This window comes from Ochotona princeps, chromosome 6, assembly GCF_030435755.1.
Source record: "Ochotona princeps isolate mOchPri1 chromosome 6, mOchPri1.hap1, whole genome shotgun sequence".
In the NCBI taxonomy this organism is placed as follows: Eukaryota; Metazoa; Chordata; class Mammalia; order Lagomorpha; family Ochotonidae; genus Ochotona; species Ochotona princeps.
The window spans coordinates 20,773,855-20,794,978 of record NC_080837.1 but is presented as its reverse complement, the minus strand read 5'-3'; the positions used below and the strand labels follow the sequence as shown (position 1 = coordinate 20,794,978).

At 43.2% G+C, this 21,124-nt stretch overlaps 1 protein-coding gene across 2 annotated transcripts in view; it reads right to left on the bottom strand.

Moving 5' to 3' along the window:
- RORA (RAR related orphan receptor A) overlaps nucleotides 1-21,124 on the bottom strand; it is an 808,637-nt gene that overhangs the window by 137,629 nt on the left and 649,884 nt on the right. The window lies entirely within an intron of this gene.

Below are 21,124 nucleotides of genomic sequence, written 5' to 3'. Positions count from 1 at the left end.
AAAGGGCACACTGATGAATATGTTTAAATAGGAAAGATAAGCTGGAAGATCTGTGATTTTGCTGCAAGACTTCAAACTAGACAAGGAGTCCATCTTCAGAAGCAGAAGGACACATGGGTTTTCTGAAACTTGGGTTTTCTGAAACTTGGGTTTTCTGATCCCAGGATGGAAAGGAGCTCATAGAAACCTTTGATCCTTTTCATGAAGTCTTCTATGTGATCTCAAAGGACAGAACCAGGGTATGCACTGTCTACCTTGGGATGTAAATATCTTCTCATTCAAGAGCTCAGAGTGTGCTTCAGTAAGCAAAACATCGGCAGCCTTGTCTTTGTAAACCCAGATAAATAATTACGATGGTTGAGCTCTGCTGATTTTTTCATCCAACTGAAGTAACAGCTTTGAAAAAGAAAGGTAGCAGTGACCGGTACCACCTGGGATCCAGAGAGACTGTGGGCAAGAGAATTGTGCAGGCTCCTGTGAGGACCGAGTACATGATCTGACTGACCTTCCTCTGACAAGGTAGGAGATGGGTGGCAGGGAGCATAAAGAACAGCTGCACTTGTGCATGCACAAGTTGCAACAGAGGATCCAGGAGTTTCTCCGCTATGTTCAGTCTGTAGCCACTGAACCTACAGCCAGTGCGTGGCTGAGGCCTCTTCTCTAGATGTACGTGTGACTTTGGAATTCCTGCTCTCCACTGTCCCTCCACTGAGGCTTTAAGGACAACAGTGATTGCTCAGAAGAATCCTTTCATTTACAAAGAGCAGAGATTGACCTCAACCAAGGGCAACACGGCAGGCCCCAAGTCGCCCCAGTAGATGGTGTTAGAGCCAGGATAGGACTTCTGACCCAGCTTCAAGCACGCCATGAGAATATGGCAAAGTGACCAATCACCAATTCTGGCTCTGATGCCACATTAGAAAAAAAACAGTTTCTTTCCATTTACTTGAAAGGTAGAGCAACAGCGAGAGGGAAAGAGGGGAGCAGAGATTTAATCTGCTGGTTCATTCCCTCAAATGAGCACAACAGCCAGGGCTAGGCCAGGACAAATCCAGGAGCTTGGAGCTCCATCCAGGCCTCCCAGGTGGGTGGCAGGGGCCCAGGCACTTGGTACCTCCCAGAGCACATTAGCAGAAAGCTGAATCAGAAGCAGAGGACAGACTTGAATTTGTTCTCCAAAATGGGATGTGGGCATCCCAAGCAACACCCAAGCTACTCCTGATGCTACATTTTCCTTTTCCGTCATATTTATTTATTTGAATGTCTAAGCCCCAGAGTACTCTCCACTAGCTTCCTATCCATGCCTGCATTATTTCTGTGTTAACCTTAGGGTCATCAAAGAGAACCCCAAAATTCCAGGCACATTCATATGTAATTTAATGACGAGCACATCAGGTATCTGACCCATACTCCTACTTCCATGCTACCTCCAGTTTCTGTCAACACAATCCCACAAGGTAAGACAGGTGTCCCCCTTACAGATGGGAGTCATCCTCCTATAAATACTACCAGAGAGCAGACTAGCGCCACTTGACAGGTTCATTATGACTTTGGTTTCAAGCTCAGGTAGGCAACTCTCCATTTTCCAGGCACCCTGGTGAAAACACAGAGAGCTTTCAATTTCACCTGAGGCTGAATGTCAGAGGGGAAAACAAAGCCGAGAGCAAGCGTGCTGGCCACAAGCCGAGTGTGGCCAAGGGCACTTCTCCGCATCCTGGCTCTCCTCCACATGTCTCACCCACAGATTTGATCCTGAAATTTGGTGTGGGGTGAAGTGACTCCTCTGCACAGCTGGCTTGGTGGCGGGCATCCGAGGTGACCTGGCAGGGTTTGCAGAGAACTCTGGGTTATCAGCTCCTCTCCAAGGTGAGCCAATTGGAGGCAAGTCGACTTCCTTGCCTCCCACTCAGGGTTCAGTGGAAGGCTGCTACACTTTTAGAGGAACCTGACAACAGGGATCACTCCCATTCAGAGAAGAAAGTGAGGACGTACAAAAGCCACTAAGAGTTCTTCATTAATGTGTATTTTGTTTATAGCCATTCATACACAGGAGCTACTTTGGCTCATGTTTTCTTGCCTATGTGTTGTTCTAAAGGACCACCTAGTCATAGGGAAAGGATTTTTTCCGGAAACAATGCAGGATTTTAAATAAGAAAAAAATTATTTTTTACCATGTTCCAAATATGGTATAGAACATAACTGTATTGATGGGTCATGAATATCAAGTTCATTGAGTCAATTAGATTCCTTCTTCTCTGGCTTTCAGGAACCCTGTTGGAGAGTAAGAGGGTGGAAATCAAATGCACTGGGTGTCCTACTTATCATAAGTTCAGACACACATTCTGGTAGGTGGGGCATTTGATCCTTTGGGGCCCAAGCAGTGATTATCTGCTTTATCCCTGTTGCTATACAGACAGAATTAACCACAGGGTGATGTTCTTCAGAGGTGGGCTTTCACAGACTAGTAAAATGTGCAAAGGAGGCAAGAGAAATTGTGAAACTGCGGGAAGGTCCATAAATTGTTGCGAAGCGTAAACCAGATCAACTAAGGATTTTCAAACAGCCCACAGCTACCATCTTAAATGATCACAAATCCACCAAAGGAAAATAATATTTCAATGATCTCAAACTAGGGAGGCCCCACTTTTAGAAGAAACAACACTTCCTCCATAAACCTGGCAACCTTACAATGTCTTACCTCATTTTTGTGAAAAGTTTTCCCACTGTGTGGGGCTGGTTTGGGGATGTGGGAACACTCCAGCTAGGTGTAACACCTATAAAATGACAGTAAGAATACTAAACATTCCAAGATTAGTGCGAGGCACTGTAGGGAAAGTGGGAGAAGAACACCAGGAACTTCCAAGTTTGTTTGCCTAGATTTAGATCTAATGTAGGCATTTTATCTTTGAGATGCATATTATTTGTGTTCACATACCATGTGCCTTTTCTCAGACCATGAGGCACGTTTCCTCCACGTAACATGCACGGAAGACCTTTCTCAGCACTTCTTTGGAACACAGCCCATCTCTGAACTCTTCCTATCTCTGTAAGATGAAGGCTTCAAGATCGGAAGAAAATGACACTGAACTTAAATAGCCCCCTTCCTCAGAGAGTTCAGAGGTCTTTGAAAGTACAGGTAATTAAGTCTCCTGGCTCCTGCAAGCTTGGCAGGATGCGTGACCTTAGATGAGGAGAGCTGGATATTCGCCAAGAGGCAAGTAGAAGTTGGTAGCAGCACTTGGAGACCAAATACCCACGTTTAAATTTCCTCTCACCCTTCCTGCTTGACACCAGGGAAGACTATGGTATGAAGGTGGAAAAGAGCAGGAAACGGTGGAGTAACTAACAAATCCAGACCCACCACCAGGTTCAAGTTTTACATGTAGTTTCATTCTATTCTTTTCTATAGACATATTTTCAAGCCAAAGAAACTCTTTTAAAAAGCACTGAAATTCTGTTTCTATGGTGTAAAGACACCCAAAACACTGTTTACCAATGTTTCCCAAATACTCTGTCCTTTTCACTTTGGCTGTGAAGTGGAACAGTGAGTGTGCTCTGTAAAGGCTCTTCAGGGTTACATCATTTTGAAAAATTAATTTTATTTATCTGAGAGACAGACAGACCTTCCATCTCCTGCGTCACCTTCTCCCCACCTCCTGCCACCCCGCCTGCCAAAATCGCCCACACTACTGGCTAGGCTGAAGTCAGGAATCCAGAACTCAAACCAGGTCTCCCACTTGAGTGGCTGGGACCTAGCTGCTTGAGCCCTCATTCCTGCCTCCCAGGGTGTGCAGGAACCAAGAAGCTGGAGTTGGGAGCACAGCTGGGATGCAAACCCATTTTCTCAGATGTGTTCAAAGATGTGTCTTAGGTTCTGCATCAAATGTCTGTCCCTCCAGGGTATTTGAAACCAGGAATTAACATTAATTCTCACACAAAGCAAAATACAGTGTATTCTTTAAGTATAATATTTACTTTAAAAATATAAACACTATCCCCCAGTTGCTCACAGTGATAAAGTCTTTTTAGGGCAATGGGAGAGTCTTTTCATACTGTTTTTCTGCAATTACGGAGTTCTAAAATAATTGTAACTGATTATTACTTTCAGAGTAAGCCAAAAAGCAGAAAAATTAAGTACTTCAAAAGGTTGGTGAAAATGAAGTTAAATTATAAATTTATTTTAGTGCAAAAATTTACAAATTCTTACATAGAGGAGTTGTCAGAAAGTTCACGGGAAATGTATATTATGAAAAACCTATGTTGGATGACAGAATTATTTTTGTACAAGCATAAATGTATCTTTAATTCCAGTTTCCACAAACTTCTAAAAAAAGATTTATAGAATTGAAAAAGTGACAGAAAGAGAAACAAACAGGGAGAGAAAGAGAGAGAGAGAAACTAGCAGTGATCCTTCATCCACTAGTGTATTCCGCAAATGGTCACAACAGCTGGGACTGGGCCAGGCCGATGCCAGGAGCCAGGAAGTCCATCTGGGCTTCCCACTAGGTGGCAGGAGCTCAGCACTTGGGTCCCCTTCTGCTGCTTTCCTGGGAGCATTAGCAGACAGCCGGGTTGGAAGTGGAGCAGTTGCCATGAATGCTGGTTTGGCATGGCAGGCTTAACCACTGGACCACAATGCTGGCATCTCCACAAACTATTCTGAAGGCTCTGCTATTGTATCCTTTAATGGGGACGTGATTCATGGAGATGCAATCATCATTTCTAAAGGCAGGCTTTAGCCTCACATGTAAGACAACCTTTCCATGTAAGATGCTTGGGTTCAATTCTTGGCTCCGGCTCCTGAATCTAGCTTCCCAGGAAGTGGTAGTAATAGCTCAACTGAGTTTCTGTAACCCACATAAGCAACCTGGATGGAGTCCCTAATTTTGAGCTTCTGGATTCCAATTAGTCGGTTCTCCTTGAGGGCACTTGGGAAGTAAACAAACTGATGGGAACTCTGTGTGTGTGTGTGTGTGTGTGTGTGTAAGTGCATGTCTCCAGATTTAAAAAAACAAACACTTTCACCTGGAGTTTGGGGAGACCTTGTAATGTTGTCACCTAGCACTTACACCCTCATGTAGTCTTTTTCTCCAGTTCACCCTCCATGACCTGAAAAATTCAGTATCAGTTTTCTGTGCCTGCTATATTTCTTTCTGAAAAAAGTGGCGATATTAGTTTTGCCCCCTTCTAACCTGTCGGAATCCCAGGTCTTCTGTAATTACTGAAGCTTAGGTGTAGCCTTCCCATGCACCAACACCCCAACCCCACGAACACTCAGCTTGTTGTCACTTCCCTTGACTGTTCACATTCACACATCTCAATGTGGTTTCTTTTCAGGGTCAACTGAACAGGAGAGAGATTTTGGGTATGATTCCAGAGTGATGTTTCCAGAAAATCAACTTTCATTCCAGGTTCTTAATCAATACCTCACTCATTCCTACTGTTTTAGGTGATGAACGTCTTGGTTAGCAAGTCCACAGCCACATAGACACTATCTCCCTCCCACATAACAAGCTTAAAACTCCAGGGAAACACAACATGCCCCTCTGCCTCTCCTTTCTTCTTCCTTTTTTAAATTTCAAAGTCAGATATACAGAAAGGAGAGAGAGAGGAAGAGCCGTTTATTCACACCCCAAGTGGCTGCAATGGCCAGAGCTGAGCGGATCTGAAGCCAGGAGCCAGGAGCCTCCTCCAGGTCTCCCACGCGGGTGCAGGGTCCCAAGGCTTTGGGCCGTCCTCGACTGCTTAACAACTTTCCCAGCCCACAAGCAGGGAGCTGGATGGGAAGCGGGGGCATAGGGACATGAAGTGGCACCCATATAGGATCCCAGCATGTGCAAGGCAAGGACTTTTAGCCACTAGGCTACTATGCCGGGCCCCCTCTGCCTCCCTTTAACAGCTGCTGTCACTTGGGCTACACTGCCACCATGGTGACTCCGCACTTCGCTATGTTGTCCCAGGGCAAGCTGGAGAATGCAAATGACAGTGGCACTCAAATTGCAATTCAAGGACAGCTGTTAGGTGATGCCCTTCCCATATAGTTCTATCTGAATCACCAAATATAAGTATAAGGTGCTGTTTTTATTTATTTATTTAGTGGAAAGAACATTAAATCATATGGTAATGGTAGCTTCTTGCCGCCATGCATATTTTGGCTGGCTAGAATAAATCAGACTGTGGGGCAGCGAGAATGGAGAAAGGAGTGTCTAGAATTCAAAGAAAACTAGATTTAGAAAGCTTACTTTTCCTAGTTCCTGGGTTCTACATATACATTTTTTTTTAAAAAGCCATGATTAATAATATACTAATTAAACTGTAGGAAGTTGTAATGTCCAATAAAGTGTTTCTTGACAGACATATTTAAAATTGGTATACTAAAATTTTAATTGCATTTCCATTTATTGAGTTCAGTCATAATTTAGACTATCAGAATGGAGCTGTGAGGTTTAAAGGAGAATGAACACAAACAGAGGTTTTGTGAACGCATGTCAGCCTCCATACCTGGAAGCTATGTGGCAGGACAGTACAATTGGAGAGTTGAACACTCCACACCCTTAGGGACAGGCACAGGAGAAATTATTAGGGTAAAGAAATTTCACAAAATAAAGTCTGCATTTCCTTTCTACTAAAATACACAGATACACACTACATACACACAGACACACAACTGCACCCTGGTCTTGGCTGGAGGAATACCTTGGACCCATCTGTGTGCTGGTGTCTGCCCAGGTGGGCTCTGGATATGGGTAAATGTTGAGTTCTCATCTTTGCAGATCTGCCTCTCTCTGACGGTAGAGGGTAGGCAGTCTCCTGTCACAGAGTCACTGTTTTAAAACACAGTATCTATCCTGAGATTAAACATTGCCTTAGTCGGTCTGTCAGCTGAACCTGAGGAAGTGACTTCTGCTCATGCCAGAAACTTTGTGCTACAAGAAGGGGAGTGCCAGCAGCTCAGCCAGCGCCCTTCCTCCTGCACAGGAAGTCTGAGCTGCTCTCCTCTGCAGATCAGACTTCTCAGACTTGGAGGGATGGGTGGGACCATCCCATCTGGTCACTCTTAAAGATGGTAGGTGCCTGGTCTCACATTCCCCCATATTTTCCTTGGGTCAGATGTAGGAGAGAGGAAGAAGACAGGCAGGGAAACCCAACCTTGAGTTAGAGGAGAAGGGAAAGCAGCTACTACACACCCAGATCACCATGCAATCTACCCTTTGGAGTTAAGAACTGAGAGCTGTGGCACTTCTCTGTGTTCAACTTCTCCAGTTACTCTCCTGCGATCAAGTCAGAAATAAGCCAGGATTGCTGAAGCAAAGGAAGCCTAGGTCTGCTTCTTATTGTGCTAACAGTTCAAGTTTTCTTTCCTTTCAACAGGTTCTAAAAATTATACACATATTTTAGTAGAAAACAGGGAATTCTGAAAGAAATTAAAGCAAACAAAACCTCACCCAATCATATTATCTTAGCCAAAGGCAGTCACTATTAATGTCCAGGGTTGATGTCTTTTGTTGTTTCTTTAAACTTTTTTCTACAGTTTATCTTAACATAATCACTCTGTATACAGACTTTCTTATACTATTTTTAGTTCATCTCATCAAAACAGATTACCTCATGCATTAAATTTTTTATTATTTTTATGTCAGTATAACTTTCTATCACTTTGCTGACCTGTAATTTATGAATAAGTTTTCTAATACTGGCTATTTAGGGTTTTAGAATTTTAGTGATTTAAAATAGCACTCAATCAAATGCAGTTTCTGTACAGATTTGTACAGTATTTTTGTTCAAAAATATACTACTAGGCATGGGCAGAGCATACAGCAGGTTGGGCCAATGGTGGGGAGGCCCACATCCTGCCCTGGGGGAGTGGGTTTGAGTCCAGGTATCTCTCCTCTTGCTACTGCTTTCTGGCAAGACAGTGGATGATGACTCAAGTACCCTGGTCCCTGCAACCCACGAGAGACCCAGATTGAGCTATGGGCCCCGGCTGCTGCTTGGTTCAGCTCTGGATGTTGGGGGCACTTAGGGAATGAAAACGCAGATGTGAGAGCTCTCTGCATTCCTCTCCTTGTCTCTCTGTTGTTCTGCCTTGAAAATACATAATTTTTTAAAAATGAGAGTTTGTACTAGTTTCCCAAATCTCTTGAACCCCATGTGTACGTTTTCCAATATATAGATATACTTCTCTGAGTTTTACATTTTTTCTGAGTTTTACATTTTTTTCATCAAAATAAATTCATCTTTGGCTTCCATTTTCTATACTGTGTGGAAGTGCCTTTGGCTCTATTTATGCATATGCCTGGCCCTCTTCACACACGCAGGAGTGTGTTTCAGGGTTTTCTTTCAATATTTAACTGATCTCTTTGCCTACCTATTTTTTAACTAATAGTTTCTCCATTCCTCAGCCTTTTCTTTCTTCTTTTAAATGTAAGTTCTTCTGGCTATTCTTATATTGGCTCCTTTCAACTTGAAAGGTGGCCAGGATGACATGCCAGAAGGCTGCCTACAATGAGTGGAGAAAGAGAATCATAGCCTTTAAAGTTGTAGGTCGCAGGTAGACAGGCGCGAGTATCAGTTCTGGTGTTTAGGAAGGGTGGGGTTCATGCCATGACACAGAAAATCAGAAAGGACTTTCTTGGTTTCTTGACATTTGAAGGAACAGTAGGAACACGGAGAAGGAGAACTAAGGAGCTTTGGGTTCATTGTAAGAAAATTTCCAGTGTAGAGATTGAGACCTTCAATGTGAAAAGATCCCTGCTGCCTCTGTTTCTGGGACACCAATGAAGATAACAACGCAGGAATCTGTAGCAAACCGCCAGAAACCATCACAGAATAAAAGATGAGGGCCTGAATTCCAGTGGTCCTGGCGGGGGCCCCTGGTTTGTCCTGTCCATAAGGCTTGGTAACAGCTGCTTTAAGAGGATGGGGTCATGGATTTTTTTTTCTTGTTTTATTTTACTGCATTTTCATCCCTTCCGTCCCAAAATATTATGGAAATATTTTTCTCTTGATCACGAACTTTTAATTACCTTTTAGAATGCAATATGGATAGCTTTATTCCCAAGAGGTGCAATGTTACAAAAAGTAGATTTTCTATTTCTTCACCTGTTACCTTTATAGAAACAGCAACACGAAAACTCATCTCATTAGAAGAGATTTTATGAAAATGAAATAAGACATTTCCAAACCAAGTGGTTTTCTTCTGAGTAAGATTTAACCTAAAATAAGGCTGGGGACTGGAAGAAAGTATGAAAAAAAACTACCTCTTAAAAATCTCTATTTCTAAAACTAAATGGGAATGTTCCTGCAATGGCTATTTTTCCTTGACAACCAAGGATGCAAATGTCCTGCATGTTAAAAAGTAGAGGGCAACAAGTAAGTACTCACAGGAAATCATTTTCCCCCCTTTAATTCCCTCCCTTTCTGGGATGGATACATCTGGCGGTATTTTACTGCCCCGAAGACTCTTGTTTCCCTCCCTTGCTCTCTATTTTCCTCTTTGCTTACTCTTTTAGTTGTTTGCTTTTCATCAGTAGACAGTTCTCTCTGGCTGGCCCCTAGCACTGAGGGTCAAAGTCATGGATAATATACTGGAGCTACTTTTATTTTTCTGGCCTGAGAAAAGCTCAACAGTGTCCCATCTCCTCCTTGGTGACTTTCAGTGTGAGTGACGGGCAGCACTGGTGAATACCTGCTGCCATTTTTTTCATGGCAAGTGTTTCTTTGCTTGTCAACCACAAACAACCCTTTATATTTCTTCTCCATGCTGCATTGAAAAGAAATAAAAACCAAGTGCCCGTAGGTGTCAATTAAACGACTAAACAACCAAGTGATAGTCCATTTCCCCCTTAAATCTTTCACGCTTGTTTTCCTTTTCTTAGAATAACACTTAAAAGCTACCACAGTGCCAAGGAGACCAGCATCTCTTCCTTTAGGAGGGGGAGTTAAGTGTGGAGCCAGGGAAGAATCCGCCATGTTAACTTTTCTGCTCGACACCAATGTCCATGTAATTTATTTGGAACAAGCCTTCCCACAGATAACTCTGTGAGATGGGGAGAAATTTCCTTTCACTCAGATACTGTCAAGGCCAATGTGCCTTTCAGGAGATTGGCTGTGAGATTTTGAACATTGAAACTGTAAAAAAAATTGAGCTGGACAGATCCTTGCCACCACTTTTTCTGCTAAATATAGAAGAGTTGTCATCGGGCTGCACAAGCAATTTCCAGCTACAGTTTCTCAGGAAGGGAGGTGGGCACAGAGCCTCATCTGTTTGGTAGTTAAAGTGCAGGGAGCTGAGCTGAGCTGGCCCCAGGGGGCTATGGGGTGCACGGGAGCAGGATGGAAGGGTAGAGACAGGAGGTTTAGCTTGTAGTTGCAATGGCAGTGTGGGGAGTGAGCTGTTGTGGATGATGGCACTTATAATCTCATTGAGCATCAATAACTTGCAAAATGGTGCTTCAAAGAGTTCATGGAAAATGGAATGGAAAGATAAACTGATTTTAGGGCAAACATTTTGAAAACCATGCATAGAAGGAGACTTCAGAAAGGTCATGGACAACACATATTCTGAAAACAACCATGCATGGATTTCAAAGGTTTTTTTTTTTTTTTTTTGGCACCTCGTAATAAGCTTATCTTTTCATTCCATCAGCTTTGGGGAGCACCCTTGTGGCAGGGGCCCTACCCTGAGGTTTATGCTCAGGGTCCCACATTTATCAGTACCTTGGGAAACCACAAGGTACATATGGTATAGTGGATCGTGACTGTAAGAAAGGCAGCCAGAGCCCTGGGTGTGCAGCCCAGCTTAATCATTTACCCCATGTTTAATTTGGAGTTAGCTACTTATCGTTACTGAACCAAAGGGTCCTTATGTGTAAAAGGCAGCTGGGATAAAGTTACTCTCACTGTATTCTTAGGATTCATGTGAGATCTGTGTACACACCCCTGGCAGGTGTTCTGCTTTGCTTGATATCTTTCCCTTCTCTCTCAATGTAAATCATGGAAATCACTGGGACTCCAAATGTGTTTCTTTCAGCAAGTCCCATTGGTCCCATCTCTGGAATACATCCAAAATTGATCGATTTCTCTGCCCCCAGATGCCACGTCACTGTTTTCTCTCGCCTCAGCTACTGCAGTATCTTCTTCACCTGTTCCCCTCCTTCTATGAACTCTGCGCAATCCATTTCCACACCACAGGACAGAGACCTTTAAAAGCATACTTGTTATAGCATTTCGTTGCTTAAAACCTCGCGATGGTTTCATGTCAAATGTAGAATAAAATCCACACTTCTCAGCACAGCCTTCAAGGTTACATGCAGTGTAGTCCCTCTTCCCCTTTGATTTCACCTGCCATTGTTTGTTTCCATTTTTTGATGTTCCCTAGTTGTCCGGGTTTTCTCTGAGCCCTAAGAGCACACCTTATTTATTTCTACCCCAGGGCCTTTTCATCTGCTGTTGGCATGGCCTGACACTTCTCCCAGATTCTCCCATGGCTAAAAATTTCTGGAGAGTATGGCATGGAGTGCTTCTGCCTAAAACTTTCCTGGTCTAATCGCTCTATCTCTCCGTCCCTGTTTGTGTTCTCCGGAGCAATTGTCACAACATGAAATCCTCTTACATTTTACTACTCCGGGTATTTTGCTTTGCCTGTGGGGTTGTAAGCTCCACAGAGCAAAGGGACTTTGTTTTTCAACAATGCCTGGCGAACAGTGGGGGTTCAGAAGACAGTCCGTGAATGAATTTGGAAATAAATACGTCAAATGGGACAGTGATCTCTTCCTCAAAGCCCGGGACTGAACTTGAAAATCTTCCCAGGTTCTTTCCACAGTTGAAGATTCAATGACTTCCTGAACAGAAAGGTGGAATCCCAGGACCACCGAAGAAAAACATTCTCAAATGCTCAACAATGTTGTAATTATGTTCAACGTATCAAGCCAAGGCCTACACTGAGTATGCGCTTTCATATGAAAAAGGATGGAGACGTCATTTGCCCTGTAATATTCGTATGTAAAGGGAATATTTTAAACCACCTAAATGCTTTCCTTCTTTTAGCAGCATTTACATTTGCTGAGTGGTCCAATCTGCAGTTTAGCAGGCCCTCCCTTCACAGACCTTGAGAAGGGAAGTGATTCCACAACAGATCCCAGATCACAAGAACCAGCCACCGTAAGCTAAGCCTATGTGGACAATGAGCTGCTCAGCTCTGCGTGTGCTGAATGGCTCCAGGGGTGGTGCCGTCAGAGGGACACTGTGCAAACTGCATCACACCCAGGGAAAGAACTGGAAATAGTGTTAGGAAAAAGAAGGGAAAGAAACTGCAGTGTTTAACATAAAGGGGAGGAGAAGGCAAAACGTGAGAGTTACAGGTATCCAAAGGGTTTTCCTGATAAGACAGGTTCTGGGCTGTTCTATGGGATAAACAGAGAGGCAGCCAATGGAAGTTACGGACAGGCAGCTTTCGGCTCCGGAACCAAGGTGAATTTCCAACCAATTGGCCTTGCATAGGAGTAAAGTCATGCTTGGAAACATAATGGGATTTTACATTTTGCACTAGAGGTTCACCTCCAGGCAGCAATGCCTCTCCTGAGGGTTCTTCTTAGAGGAGGTGGGTAGTGCATACACTCCTGGTACACTTCCGGCAAGCTCTATCTGGAAACTTGTGGCACATTGGAGACTGGCTCGCAGGGAATAGCATTACGTGATTGGCACCACCTCACATTCTTCGTCGTCGTCCTTAGGCCCAGGAAACTAAGTTTCCTGAATCTCATAGATCTGATGCATTAAAAAAAAAGTATGGATTTCGAAGCAAGTTTCAGGAATTTCTCAGCTGGATGATGGGGGAGAAAGCCAGGGTGCTAGAGGAGCTCACCTCCCTGTGGCTCAGGAGCTGTGTCACTTTCTTCCAATCCCTCTTCTCAGCAGGGGCCAGGAACTCTGGGCCCTCCATAACCTGAGTGCAGTTTTCTCTTTCCCTTCCTCTGCCTTTCATTAGAATTCCTCTGAGCCCCTGAATGCTTAGCATGAAAATGAGCCCATTTTATTTTTGGAACCCACAGAGGCAGGCCTGAGGAGAGTTATTGTGTTGCTGTTAGCAGCTAAACAAAAAGGTGTGAAATCATTTGCTGGCTGTTCTAGAATGGGGGAAAAAAATAAATAAAACAAGGGAGAAGGGAGGCTCAGGACAGTGTATGGCGACTTGGACAGGACAGCTTCCTAGTAACCAAAAGGCACGGGGGAAAGGCCTGTTCCTCTCGGCTTCTCAGGAAGTTCCTCTAATGGCTGGGGAAGCCACTGGCTTCTTAATATTTTTTAAAGTGCTTTATTTTGCAATACTATTTCCACGTTGCCTGGACAAAGACATGGGGAGGGAACAAGTTTGAGAAAATTCCTGAAAGCGCTTTGTCACATTCCCCGTACAGGACAAAGGCCTCAAAGACTTGAATGGACAAAGGTTTCTGGCCCAACCTCAGTTTTCAGCTCGTGAACTCTTCGGATCTGGCTCCCATGAGTGGGCACACTGCAGTGGGGCATTGGCGTGGGGTGGGAGAAGTCAGAGCATCCCCAGACATAGGATGCCAAAGGGCATCCTAGTTTGAAATGTCTCCTTGTTAAGTGGACCTAGTCATTTGCCACTGGCATCCTTGATAGTTTTTTTTTTTTTCCTACCATTTTGGACTCTCCTTCAGATTACAAAATAGGAAATACATAAACAAAACATTCTTGGTAAGTGCACGTCCTTATTCTGAAGCTGTTACTATGATCTGACCAGAAGTGGGGAAACTTTTCTCTACCTGCTGGGCATCACCATGGAGCAGGGCAGACATAAGGCCCGATTTAGAAAGGTAGTGAAGGTTCAGATCCAAAGTTAGGACAGAACATTATGAAAAGGTTGCTCAAACGCAATTTAACTAATCAACTAATCCAGAACCCAAAGAATATTGACTTTCCCCTGACTGCCAGCGATTACGCTAAATACTGAGCAACGGTAAGTTAGAGACAAGTGGTAATGAACACCAACCAAAACACTAATGGAACCACTCTAACACCGAAACTCGTTTTAGAGGAAAAAATGAACCTTTATTTAGTTTTCCTGAATTCCTTGGTAAGCTGTGACCTTACGGATACAGATGGTAGGGATCAACAGACAATGGAACAGAACTGGGGGGAGAGGGGAGAAGAGTGAAATAACTGAAGATTTAGGGTGCAGAGGAGAGGTGAAGTGGGGCTGGGTAAGAGCACAAAGAAGGAAGGCAGAAGTGCACAGGCCAAAGTGGCCACAGGGGAAAATCAACAGTGGCTGGAGGGATCTACTAATCAAGGCGCTACAGATCTATTGAAGACAGTCTGTGTGTCTATAAAAGAAACCCACTGTTTGTTACCAAATAAGGATCTCCTTTCCTCCATTCCAGCACAACATCCAGTAAAAACAGTTTTCTTAAAAATCAAGGGGGTGATTTCATGTCCATGTAATTCCTTTGTGCACTGACAACAGGTCTTCAACAAGATCATGAAAGGTACAAATTAGGGAAAACCTACATATGCTTTTCAGTGTTTTGCACCCCAAGAAGCCTACCTTTTAATTCTATTTTCCGCAAAGATACTGATATTCCTGTGTATGTATATACACAAAAATATACACATCAACACACGCATCCAAACATACATGCATATACAGTTATATGTAGACAGATGTCACTTAACTATAGATGATATCTGATTATATGGAACAAATCATTCAGTCGAAAGCACAAACGTAGCACCTAAGGTGACCATGGAAACACAGCCCTGGGCACTTCCCTTTTTAACTCCTAAAGCTAGGGATTCTCAGAAATTCTAGTGAGATCTTGGGCTTCCACGTGGCATGCAGAACGTGCCTTAAGGGGCGTCTCAAAGGGCACAGGAAGCCTTATGGGCGCTAGAGCAAAGAGCTGTGTGGTTCATTTGCCACTTTTATCTTGTAGATTTTAAAGAATATGATTTGAACTAGGTGTGGATTCTGAAGTTATTACTTATAATACTTCTCCCATACTTGCCTGAATGTTTGTTTCTAACGAACAGACTTCATCTTTTTTAGATTCTACATAGGTGTCTACTTAAGTGTCTATAGGTGCCTATAGAGCCCTTCCCTGATCCTTCAGAGAGGGCCACTGTCATCTCAACATCAATTTCTGTAACATATATACAGATAATATGGTGTTAAACCTTAACACAGTAAGGTAGACCTCAGTGTCTGAATTCCCCATGCCTAGCAATCATCTTTGCTAAATAAAATCTGAAATAGACACCTGATCAAAATAAAGACATGTAGAAATGAGTGCACTGCTTCAGAAAAGAGCAGACCTCCAAGACCCCAAATGGGGCACCACCATTTCCCCACAATTTTATTACCTCTTGCCATTGGTTTTACCCCTTGTCCCTATTTGAATAAGAACCCATTGCTCCCCGTAAGTAAAAGCAATGTAACGTCTCTTTGTTGGTTCATTGACTCCCTGGGCCAAGACTCTGGGTGATGGGGCTAGATTGCACATGGGGCGTGGGCCTCAGAAACTGGAAAGTCTCACCCTGCCTAGCCTGTCTGGCTCGTATGCTTGGGCAAGTCACATAGCTCCTGGGGGATTCTGTTTCCTCACCCAGTGGTAATGACTGGCTTCACAGGGTGGCTGCAGAGCTTAATTAAGGATTGAGCAGGAGGCAGAAAATATCAAGTGCTCAGACACGTAAGTATTTTCTTCCCATATTGACTTGTGGCCTCAGTAAACTGTGGTTAGAAGTGTTTCTGACCTAGAAGAAGAGGCTTACGATAAATACTAACTAAGCTATTCTCTTTCCAAAATGATCACTTGGTATTGGTTGGGAAATGCATCTCCAGTTACTCATTCATTCATTTATTTTATTACTATCTAATACTATATGCCTAGTCTCATGTTAAAAATTAGTTAATTGGGAGAGACAGACAGACATCTGCTGGTTCAAATGCCACCAAAAGGCAGGACTGAGTGAAGCCAAATTCAGGACCCTGGAATCCAAGAAGTCTTCCACAAGGTTGGCAGGTATATAGGCACTTAAACTATGGCTTACCAAGGCATCAGCAGGAAGTTGGAATTGGGAGCTGAGCCAATACTTGAACCCGAGGACTCTAACATGGGCAGTAGGTGACCTCAGGGTTTGTCCAACCATGGTGCCAAATGTCTATATCAGTGATTTTCTTTGTTCTACTGTATTCTGGAGCCCTTGGTGTTGACTTTCTTTGTAGAGGTTGCTAACTCCAGGCTTTAGTTTCCTTTAGGGACTTCCCAATGGTACCTTAATTTTCAGATTCACGGTGATGGCTTCAGCTTTTATCTCAGTCCTTGTCTCCTCAAACTATACCCAGACTTCTGGTCAGAAAAAGGCACACTGGCCTGTGAGTAAACCCCTAATGTGGTCTCCTGAGCCAGAGGCCAGGGGCTTGTGAGGTCCCACGTAGCCAACACCTAACACTCAACTATACCCAGCTCTGAGGGTCCCCACCCCTCTTCTGGGCTCTTCAGATGACCTTGGCAGATTTTCCACTATTCCTAATACTGCAACAGCCTACCACCTTACTGTTGATTGTTGAATCAATCAAGCAAAAAGACCATTGGTCCTGACACAAGAGTGAGGACAAGAGAGAGAGAAAAACAAATCAAAATGGTGGCTTGAGTCCCTGCCTTGGAAAGCACTATTATTACTATCACACATTCTGGTTTTTCAATCACAGACACTATTCTTGCACTAGGAATATTCAAGAACCAACACTGTGCAGAAAGATCAAACAGCCCCACGCCTTATACCCAGGAGGCATTCAAAATGTCAGCAAATGTTGTTTGTGATGAGGCAGAAATACAAGCAGGGGACTCCTGTGATTTAAACAGCGCTTCCCCTGGACCCTCAGTGGGAACAGGCAGGAGATGGCCTTTAACCTGCTGTAGTATCTGCAGGATTTTCATCCCACAAGTGGCCAGGTCAGCCCCAGATATCAGGTGAGGAGGAGGAAGAGAGAGGCAGTTATTGCAGGTTGCTGGGTCAGGTGGCAATGGCAAGGTATGAGGCTACCAAAGCTTATTGATATAAGGAGGATGGAGAACACAGGCCAAAGGGGAGAAGCTTCTGTTGACTTGGATTGGCTAACTTGACAAGCAGATAAAGGAAGGAGGAGGAGAGCAGGACTGTGTCTCATTGCTGTGTAAGTCATCATGGTGGTGCCTTCTAAATGTGATCCTGAAGAAGGTGTGGATGAATGGAAAATGTGATGGGTAATAAACCACATACTGTTTCAAGAATATTCAAATGTAGTACACTGGTGTTAGTAGAATATGGCACAAAGCCTAGTTGCACCTATATGGTACGTAGTGTTAGCACAGGATGGGTATTCCTTAGGAACAGAAGTATTTCAGAGTTTGGAATTTTTGTTCAGATTTTCAAATGTTTGCATATACTTGGGCACTTCAAAATTCATGGAAAAGGGAATTAAAAAGGAATTTTCCTGCAAAACGTTAGGAAATTCTTATCTAATAAGCATTTTCCACAAACTTTTTGAAGTCCTCAAGTAAGCATGATTTTCAAAAATTTTTGTGCAATACACTTATCTTTTAACTTTATTTTCCATAAACTTTTGAAGTACACTAGTGAGATATTGTATATACTAAGGAGATATCGTAAGTATAGAACTCAACTCTCATCATGAAATTCATTTAAATTTCATATACACCTTATGCCTATCACGAGAAGGTAATTTGATATAGTGCTCTTAGTATATCTCTGGATTCTGATCTGTCATATGAGCTGAGTTGTGGAATTTTCTGTTTGTGTAATCCCAATGATAATTAAAACATTTCAGATTTTGGAGGATTTTGGAGTTTTGGATTAAGGATGCTCTACCTGTGCCATTTTTCAACTTCATTCAAAAATTTCTTAAAATATGATTAGATATGAGGAATGAGTTCTAGTGTCTTTTAGTACAACTGGATAATTGTAGCACAGAATTTATTTCCTATTTCAAAATAACCTGAAGAGTATGAAGGTTCCCAGCATTCAAAAATGACATTGAGGAGATGGAAATGTTAATTACCCTGATTTGCTCATTATGCATTGTGTATATTATCAGATTAGCATACTGTGACCCATACATATGTACTAACATCATGTGACAGTTAAAAAACAGTAAAGATAATCGCTCCATGAAAACATAAAATTGATTTTAGAACTTTTACCTTGGATGCCCATATATTTTCTTGGGAAAATGACTATTGGAAATGTGAGATTTCTCTCTCTCTCTCTTTTTTTTTTTTTGTTCCCATCAAAGCATTTTAACTGGTCTCCTGCATGCCTGGGGTGAAATTTTCTATAGCGGTACTACTACAGAAAAATGCCACATGCTGCAGATCAAATATAGAAACCAGCTAATCACAACACGGGAAAGTCACTTTGGCATGTTCTGAGCAGTACAAATATGTTGAAACATGTTGATCCTGAAATCTGATCTTAAACATCCCTTGAAAAATTACACTCTTTAAAAGGAGAACCTATCATTGTAATACCTCGTGGAGCGTTCTTGGCTTCCAATGGGGTTAACTGTATTCACTGTAATGATGGAAACAAAAGACAGTATGGAAACAGGCTCGTAATTCTGAGCACTCCCCACCCTTCTCAGGGCAAGGGAAAAGGATGTTTTCAGCTATTTGTGGTGTGTTTTATTTTGAGTGTACAGAGGATAGGAACAGACTGCTGGGTAACACCAATACTTCAATGGCTACCTAACCATCTCAGCTGTTAAAGAAGCTCAAATAAATTGTTAGCTATGACACAGAGGTTTCCCAATCTGCATCCCACTCTGAGGTCAACTCTCAACACAGGTGCACTGGACCGTGAGGCATCTGTCATCTCAGAAGCAGACACAGCTGCCAAGTTCAAGTTGCTATGACTCTGAACACAGAAGGACATTCCCAGTCCGGGCCAGAACCCATAATTCTTGGGGCTATTCAGATGAGGGCACTGCTCCACATTGACTCATACACATTGGCTACAGTCATGCAGCAGGTGAAGGACTTAAGTGTCACTAAGTTGGTTTCCAGTTGCTTCCAGGAAAAACACACACACACACCACCTCCATGGCATATAAGGTTCTTTATCCTGACACTTGGCACTTTCCCCCACATTCACAGTCTATATAGAAAAGCTCCAACTAATACAAACTTGGCCTTCAGTGACATCTCCCACACTTTGAGGCACTTGGACACAACGGACACCTAGGGACATTACTGTGTGGGAGACAAAGTCTAGAAAGACGTTCTTTGTGTATCTGAAAACTCTGCCAAGCATCTTAGCCCTGACATGCCAATTCTGACTCTTCCACTTCAGAACATTCTGTTTCAGGAGTTGTATATCAATCCCACGTCAGATGCTGCTTTTATCGTGGCGTGTTGGTCCACATTGACCAGAAGGCAGGCCAGAAACAAGGATTCATCTCTGTTACTCTCTATTGCAACCCTCAGCACCTTGCTTTGTCTTAGGCATTTTCTTCCTGTGCTGTTCTTGGGTGTCTAATTTGGATAAGGCATCTAGGAGTTGGTTAAATGGCAGAATCTCATGAATACTAAAATAATAAACAATAATGCTGGGGCTGGCACTGTGACATAATATGCCACAGCCTCTGTCTTCGGTGCCAGCATCCCACAGGAGTGTCGGTTTGAGTCTCAGCTGTTCCACTCCCATCCAGTTCCCTACTTATAACCTAGGAAAGCAGCAGAAGATGGCTCAAGGTTTTGGGCTCCTGCACCCACATGGGAGATCCAGAGGAAGCTCCTGGCTCCTGGCTCCAGGTTTTGGATTGGCTCAGCTCTGGACAGTGTGGCCATTTGGGGTGTGAACCAACAAATGGAAGATTTCTCTGTCTCTCTTTCCCCCTCTCTCTAAAAGAAATCTCATTTTAAATAAATACATAAAAATCTTTAAAAAAAAAAAAGGCAATAGAGCTAACTTCCAATAGGTCCCTCAGTAAGCAATAGCATAGCAAAATAACCTTGGTATCATTAGTAACAGAAAACACAAAATACTGCTTTGTCTTTCTGACAGTCATTTTTTCTGACAGTCACTCAGCCCACCCAACACTGTAGGGCCAAATTCATAAACAAAGATGAATCTAGAAACATTTGGTTCATATATTTTATAGGTATTCACACCAAATGCCACCCCGGGAAGTGAGCCCGGGTAACCAGCCACATCCTTTCTCTAGGTTCTCAGAGTGAAGCCGACTTGAAGACTGCCAACATCCTCGCTGAGAAAAGGCATTTTGCCCTCACCCAGAGAAACCAACAGTCATGCACTACAAGGCCTGAAAAAAAAAATTGAGCTACCACAAAACAAATACGCAGCTCAGTTTAGGAAGCTTAGAGAGGATCAAACACATCTCTCTGCACTGAAGGTGTTAGAGAACCGCGATGCTTCCTTCAGCCTCAGTTCCCTCGGAAGCTGCTGCCTTTTGTGCAACCACCCCAGGATGGCATTGCAGCTACAGGTTCCCAACCAAAAAGCTTCAGAAAACGAGGTCTGAAAAACCTTACCCCTGGGAGGGATGGGGGCCAGCGGTACACTAAGGCTTGAATTCATTTCCAAACAGTATTCACACCACAATGGCTGTGTGGGAGCCATATTCCAAGAATTAGGGAGAGACATTCCTTAGGGCAAGAGTGAGAAAGCTCTCTCATAGGGTGAGCATCTTACTGGGGAGACTGTCTTTACCAAGGCGAGAGTAAGCCGTTGTGTGGAGCCCTCAGAAGGAGTTTGCAATTTTCTCTTCATGCCTGGGAAGGAGAATTTGGCACAGATTGACTTTTCAACCAAATTATCTTCCAGAATAAAGGAAGAACTATGTCTGTCCCTTGCAAATAAGATGCTTGTTTTATAGATCTATTGACTTTTCGAAGCTTAATGTCAGACAAACTCATAACAATGTTTTGGTTAGTATTTTTAAAATCCCTATTTGATGGATTAGGTAATTAAAGGCTTTGTGATTCAATGACATGTCAGAGTAACACAACACATAGCTAGAGAAGCTAAGATTCCAACCCGGGTCTTTCTTCCCAACAGGCCATACTGTCTTTCTGCTTCT